Source organism: Peromyscus leucopus, chromosome X (assembly GCF_004664715.2).
Source record: "Peromyscus leucopus breed LL Stock chromosome X, UCI_PerLeu_2.1, whole genome shotgun sequence".
NCBI classification, from domain to species: Eukaryota; Metazoa; Chordata; class Mammalia; order Rodentia; family Cricetidae; genus Peromyscus; species Peromyscus leucopus.
The window spans coordinates 136,263,259-136,271,193 of NC_051083.1; positions in this window are offsets into that span (position 1 = coordinate 136,263,259).

Consider the following 7,935-nt stretch of genomic DNA (forward strand, 5'->3'; position numbering starts at 1 on the left):
GATAAAAGCCCAAAGGCAAAAGAAAGATGGGATAATTTAATTTAAGAAAAGCTGGCTAGAAATAAGCTAAGCCAAGGTGGGGGCATTCATAAGAAAGAATAAGCCTCCATGTGTTTATTTGGGAGCTAGGAGGCAGCCCCCCATCAAAGAGCAAAGAGTCAAAACAGGAAGTGTAAAAAGTAAACAACACCACCCCCCAAAAAAAACTAACAACAAGTGCTAGCCACCAAGCTGATGACCAGAATTAAATAGCTCTATGAGACCCACTCAATGGAAGGAGAAAACTGACTTTTGCATGTTGATTCTCTGGCTCTAAATGTATGTGTATACATGATAATATAAACACACATATAAATTTAATATTTTTTTAAATTAAAAAAGTATGCCTTTGCTGAGTGTGGTGGTGCATGCCTTTGATCCCAATTCTCAGAAGTCAGAGGCAGGAGGATTGTGGTGATATATTGCTTGTAATAAAACTTACCTGAAGACCAGAGGGCAGAGCTTGACACAGAGTTAGCCATAGAGGTCAGGCAGTGCTGGCACACACCTTTAATCCTAGTATTCAGGAGGCAGAGGCAGAGATCCATCTGTAATTCTGTGAGTTCAAGGCTTCATTGAGCTACACGAGATTAATCCAGTCTAAAAGTGAAACAGAGCCAGGCAGTGGTGGCACACACCACTTTAATCCCAGCACTAGGAAGGTTGAGACAGGAAGTGATATGGCTGGGCAGAGAAAGGAATATAAGGTGGGAGGAGACAGAAACTAAGGCTCTTTCAGGCTGAGGAGTTGGTCAGGTAAGAGGTGGTGGCTGTGGCTTGCTCTGCTTCTCTGATCTTTCAGCTTTCACCCTGATATCTGGCTCCAGGTTTTCATTATAAGACCATTTAGGATTTGTGCAACAGTGGATCTCTGTGAGTGTGAGGCCAGCCTGGTCTATGTAGCAAGTTCCAGCACCATCCAGGGCTCTATAGATCCTGTCTCAAAAAACCAAAATAATAATAATGTTCCAAAGGAAAATCTAGAATACAAGATAGATTTGAAGAAGTCCAGCTTTCCTGACCCCATCCAACTCAATTGTTTCCTTCCCTGTTTTCCTTACAAACTTTTTGCCTGGGAGTTCACTTTTGCTACCTTTCTCTTGCTAATCTCTTTATGAATCCTGTTCTACTACTTTCAAGCAGGAGGGACAGGCTGCTCTGGTGTCATTGCTAGAGGCTCTGGTCCCCCTCCTTGACTGCTTCCTGGGCCTAGCTAGTCCTTACCCACCTTTGTCAGTGCTCTGCCTGGTTTGGAGTCTATCATCTGGAAAGGGTGCTGGCTTAGAATCTGTGACATTCAATTGCTCTAACCTCTTTGCTTGTCTATAAACTAGAGGTTCCAAATACCACCAGTTCTCCCTGCTCTGCTCCAGTTCACCTGCTGTACTTTCTCAGGGGAGATACATTGACAGTCTGAGGGTTCTCTGTTCTGGGGTCTATTAAAAGGCCCCATTGTTGTTGGTTTTTTTTATCTTACTCTTTTGGCTCTTTGGAGGCCTGCCACCCAGCTCCTAAATAAATCACACACATGGAGACTTATTCTTTCTTATGAATGCCTGACCTTAGCTTGGTGTGGTGATATATTGTGTCCCCCAATATATTTTGCACCCTAATAAACTTATCTGGGGTCAGAGAACAGAACAGCCACTAGATAGACATAGAGGCCAGAAAATGGTGGCACACACACCTTTAATCCTATCACTTGGGAGGCAGAGATCCATCCGGATCTCTGTGAGTTTAAAGCCACACTGGAAACAGCCATGCATGGTGACTCATGCCTTTAATCCCAGGAAGTGATGGCAGAAAGCAGAAAGGTATATAAGGCGTGAGGACCAGGAACTAGGCCTGGTTAAGCTTTTAGGCTTTGAGCAGTACAGTTCAGCTGAGATTCATTTGGATGAGGACTCAGAGGCTTCCAGTCTGAGGAAACAGGATCAGCTGAGGAACTGGCAAGGTGAGGTGGCTGTGGCTTGTTCTGTCTCTCTCTTCCAGCATTCACCCCAATAACTGGCTCAGGTTTGATTTTATTAATAAGACCGTCTAACAATTCGTGCTATAGCTTGTCTTGTTTCTAGCCAGCTTTTCACAAATTATTCCATGTGAGTTATTACCTTTATTATGCCTCTGGGTTTTTACCTTTCTCTATTTCTGTATATCTTTGCTTTCCTTTTTATTCCATGTCTGGCTGTGTGGCTAGGTGGCTGGACCCTAGCATCCTCCTCTCCTTTTCTTGTTCCTTGATCTCTCTTGCTTCCTGACTCCTCTTTTTTTCCTTCTATTATTCTCTCTGCCTGCCAGTCCCATCTATCCTTTCTGTGCCCAGCTATCGGCCGTTCAGTTCTTTATTAGACTATCAGGTGTTTTAGACAGGCAAAGTAACACAGCTTCAGAGTTAAACAAATGCAGCATGAAAGAATGCAACACGCAGCCGGGTGGTGGCGGCGCACGCCTTTAATCCCAGCACTTGGGAGGCAGAGGCAGGCGGATCTCTGTGAGTTCGAGGCCAGTCTGGTCTACAGAGTGAGATCCAGGAAAGGCGCAAAGCTACACAGAGAAACCCTGTTTCGAAAAAACAAAACAACAACAAAAACGCAACACGTAGGGCAGCAGTGGCACATGCCTTTAATCCCAGCACTCAGGATGCTGGGATTAAAGGCACTACTACCACAGGGCTCAAAAGTTATATTCTTAATGGAAAGTTGCATGTGGGTCTACCATCAGGTGTGGTTTAATGCCCTTAGAGGCTTAGGCCACCTAAGGGTCATGAGTCTGTCACCATTGGAGAGAGCTAGAATTTGCAAGTGTCAGGATTTTTATCGCTATTGTTTATTTCTAAGTTTTATTCATGAATTCATAGAGAATATTCCAGATTGATGAGAGTTTGACTCCTCTTCCTCCAATTGTTTCTCTTGGTTAAAGTGGAAGTGTCATCAGTTGTGATTCTCTTTGTTGTTAGAGATTATGTATAACCAATCACATAGATGATTATTTGTGGTGATATTTTGTTTGTGCTCTAACAAATAAAACTTGCCTAGAGATCAGAGTATGGTGCAAGCCACTAGTTAGCCACAGAGGTCAGGCAGTGGTGGCACACATTTTTAATCCCAGAACTTGGGAGGAGGAAACAGGAAGTGATAAGGCGGGCAGAGACCAGAGCTCAGCCCCCTTTCAGTCTGAGGATTCCTAGAGGGAAGAAATCTTTCTAGTGGCTGGCTGCTCTGCTTCTCTGATCTTTCAGCTTTTACCCTGATATCTGGCTCTGGGTCCTCAACCATATTTTGGAGCAGTCGTGTTCTCATTTCATTTGCCCACAAGCTCTTACCTTGTTTTTTGAGACAGAGTCTCAAAATGGCCTGGGACATGCTTTTGGGCTAGGCTGGCTGTCCAGCAAACTTGAGGAATCCTCCTGTCTCTGCCTCCCCAGCCCTGGGATTACAAGTGTACAGCACTACACCTGGCCTTTTACTCGGGTCTTCATGCTCTCCCAGTAAGTTCTTTACTGACTGAGCTATCTCCCTAGCCTCCCTTCTTTTTCTTTTGATTTTTTGAGACAGGGCTTCATGTATCCCAGGCTGGTCTCAAATGTACTATGTAGTTGAGGATGACATTAAACTTCTGATCTTCTTCTTCCACCTTCCAAGTACTGGGATTAAGGATGTATGCTACTGTGCTTGGTCACTGAATATTGAGAAACCTCTTACTGTTGCCAAATTTTTGAGACTGCCACATTTGGTTAATTAACTCCATATGGGGTCATGACCCACAGTTTTAAAAAAGTCGTGCCCTAGAAAAAGAAGGCTTGTGGGCAACCCCAGGAAATCACCCCATCTCAGATCTTAGGGAAGGTGAAGTTGTGCCGCCTTGGTGGCTCACAGACAGGTTCCCAGGGCAAGAGAACCTAAGTCTTTGTGAATTAAGTAAGCTCTTCATCTAGGATCTAGGAACACCCCCCCCCCATCAGAAGCTGTCAGGGGGTGAGTCTGCTGAGAACTGTGAGGCCTTATTTATTCCACACCTTTGAGTTGCAAGGACAAAGAACAAGAACCACTATTTCATTCTAGTTTTCATTTTTACTAATATATATTCAATAATTCTGAGAAACTTCTGGTTTTCATTTAGCTCCTGTGTCAGGCAGAGTCCTCATCAGAAACAGGTGGCATGCTGAGATTTGGATGACTCGAGGCAGGCAGTTGCACAGAGAACTACTGGGTAGACACACACATACACACATGGAAACCACACGGGGCCTTAACTACTCTAGGACCCTGAGGGGTGTGTAGCCACAAAAAGAGGGAAGGTCAGAGGTCTTGGGATAATCATCCCTTCTCCTCTCTCTGTTTTCTAGATTATATGCAGGCTTGATGAGTAACATTTTATCATGTATCTCAAGGATTACAGGAAACATATTGAAAATTTCTTCAGTGCCTATCTGGGCTCTCCTGTATTTTATTTTCTTTATTTTTGCTAAAGCTAACAACCCTACAGTGAGCCAATTCAAACACAGCTATAAGCCTATGTAGACTGAGCAGAAGGGCTGAAAGGGCTCTGGTAGACTAGGGCCTGCAATCTCCACTCCATTTTGATTGTAGTTTTTCCAGGTATGATCTGCTTTAGCCATGATGCTTCCTTCATTCCTCCTAAGCCAGTGGGCCTGTCCCAGATCCTGTAACTGAGACCTCAGAGTGCCTCAGTCAGCCCTGGCCTGGAACCAGTAGGTCCCAAAGAGCTGGAGAAAGAGAGCTTCTGGCTAAGCCTCCCTTGGCCTGTTTTCAGCCCTCCATCCATAGTACCTCCACCGGGCTCATCTTTGCTGTAGGAAGGGGTTGCGCTGAGTCCTCTTGACTATTGATTTCTGTCTTGCTGTTCCATGTGCCCCCTATACAGCTGGGGAGCCAATGGTTGGTTGCCAGATAGGGCCTCTCCCATCTTTGACTTGACAGTATAGAGGTTCCTAAGCTAGTGGGGGGATATCTCAGAAGACATCTGCAAAAATTTCTTACTTCACAGAATAAGAAACTGAAACTAGAGTGCTTGAAAAACACAGCCCAGACTATCTGAAGGCCAGGTGTCTAACATCAGGGCCAACAATCTCTGCCTGGAAAAGTGCTTTTAGGTGTTATTGCTGAATATTTTCTCCCTAGTGGAAAGAAATGTTTTCTTGGCTGGGCATGGTGGCACACATGCTTGGAATCCTAGCCCTCAGGAGGATTTGAATCCAGCCAGAACCACATAGCAAAACCCTGTCTTAAAAAGAAAAACAAACCAAATTGTGTTGTTTCTGCTCTAATTATGTGGGTGATTGTTGTAGTATATTATTTTAAGATGTATTATATTTGTTTGTGCTGTGGAACATTTGTTTTAATAATGCAAAGATGTGTTGCACTCCTTTATGTTGCATTTGTTTAACTCTGTGAAGCTGTGTTACTGTGCCTGTCTAAAACACCTGATGGTCTAATAAAGAACTGAACAGCCAATAACAAGGCAAGAGAGAGGATAGGCAGGGTTGGCAGGCAGAGAGAATTGATAGAAGGAGAAATCTGGGAGGAAAAGTAAAAAGAGCAAGAGAACAAGGAGACAGGGATGCTAGGGGCCAGGTGATACAGGCTCATAGGGCAAGGAAGTGAACAACATAGAATTTAAACATTACCCACAACCACCTAAAATTACTTCCAGGATTCTGACCACTTCTTCACACACATCATTCACAGTTGACTGGTATGCATGCAGTCTTAAGGATCATACAGGGTCTTTGTTGCTGACTCAAAGGATCCCACATTGCCTTGCAACTGTGCCTCTAATCTCAATTTGCCTTAAAGACACATGGTGCTGGAAATTGCGCGTATCACCTCTGTATTCTGTATGTAGTACCACTTCCTTGAGTACAAAGAGGCAGATTGCAGGTGGGTGGACAAGTAATTATGTTTCTGATCCATGTATCACTTTCCCCAGTGACTTTCACAATTCACATTTCTACCAGCAACTTTAGGTACTACTTCTGGCTCTTACCCAATAGCAAAGGTTTGAGGCTCTTTTCATGCTATGCCAATCTCAGGGAGTTTGATTTGATTGTGACTAACAGCCCACACATGAAGATTGTGGAATATGTCTTTACAATGTGTCACTATGATTGGTTCAATAAAAAGCTAGGCAGGAGGTATTGGCAGGACTTCTGGATGGAGAGAGCTCTGGGAAGAAGAAAGGAGTCCCCAGTCAGACGTTGAGAAAGCAGGATGGGCAAAACAGAGTAAAGGTAACCGAGCCATATAAAAGATCATAGATTAAAAGATATGGGTTAATTTAAATAAGTTATGAGCTAGTGGGACAAGCTTAAACTATTGTCTGAGCTTTTATAGTTAATAATAAGTCTCTGTGTCATTTTTTTTGTGTGTGAGCTGGTGGCCCAAAGAAAAATCCATTTACACTGGTGTGTGTACATTTGCCTGTTTCCAGTTTGTTTTTTTTCTGGAAATGTTCTTAGTGAGGAGTGTTTGTTTGTTTTTGTTTTTCTTCTGTTATCAATTTGCAGGCATTCTTTTTGTTTATTTTGAGGCAGGGTCCCATGTAATCCAGGTTGGCACAGAACTCACTATATAGCTGAGGATGACCTTGGACTTCTCGTCTTCTTGCCTCCACTTCTTGTATGCTGAGATTATGGGTGTCCACCACACCTCTGTCTTTTGGTGCTGGGAATGGAACACAGGACTCCATGCATGCTGGGCAAACCACTCATGATGGATCCTTTCCTATCCCTTTCCTACCAACTGATGTATGTTCTGAGCCCCAGGAGCTTTTTTTATATTATAGACATTAAGCTCTTATCTCCTATACGATAACAAATATGTTCTTTTTAATATCTATTTTAATTTTAATTATGTGTATGAGACTGTGTGGGTATGTGCACATGAGTGTTGGCCAACAGAGGCCAGAAGTTTTAGATTCTCTGGAGTGTAGTTATAAGTAGTTGAACCACCAACATCGATGCTGGGGATTTGAACTTGGGTCCTCTGGAAGAGCAGTATGTGCTCTTAACTTTGGAGCCATCTTTCCAGCCCAAATGTGTTTTAAAAATCTATTGCTTGTTATTTGGCTTTGTAGGCATCTCTGTTTGTTTTTGAGATATGGTCTCACTAAGTTACCCATGCTTGCCTGGATCTCACTGTGAGGCACTAGCAGGCCTTGAACTACTGATCTTTCTGGATCAGCTTCCTGAGTGATTACAGGTGTGTGACATCATGTTCAGCTGTGAATATCTTAAAGCAAAGTGGTTGAAACTTTACATCCTCATGTTTACCTTTTTCATTATAATTTGTAGGTTACTAGCCTTGTTTAGTTTCTTTCCTTCTCTCTCTCTCTCTCTCTCTCTCTCTCTCTCTCTCTCTCTCTCTCTCTCTTTGTTTTTTGAGACAGGGTTTCTCTTTGTAACAGTCCTGGCTGTCCTGGAACTCCCTCTGTAGTCCAGGCTGGCCTCAAACTCAGAGATCCACCTGCCTCTGCCTCCCAAGTGCTGGGATTAAAGGTGTGCACCAGCCTTGGTTTAGTTTGTTGGGTGGCTAGGTGGTACTTGCCTACACCTCAGCTACTTTTGTTAAAGTCAGCATGTCCTCTACCGGTTGCCTAATACTTTCCAGCATAAGTGTTAAGTATAAAGTTAGTCTTGAGGCTGGTGAGATGGCTCAGGCGTTGGAAAGTATTTTCTGCTCTTCCAGAGGACCAGAGTTTGGTTCACCCCTATCAGGTAGCTCTCAAACATGTAACTCTAGCTTTAGGGGATCAGATGCTTCTAACATCCAAGGGCACCTGCACTCATGTGTACATACCTACATATAGTCACACTGTGGACAAATTGCTAAATGGTCTTAATAAAAACACGGAACCAGAAATTGGGGTTAAAGCTGA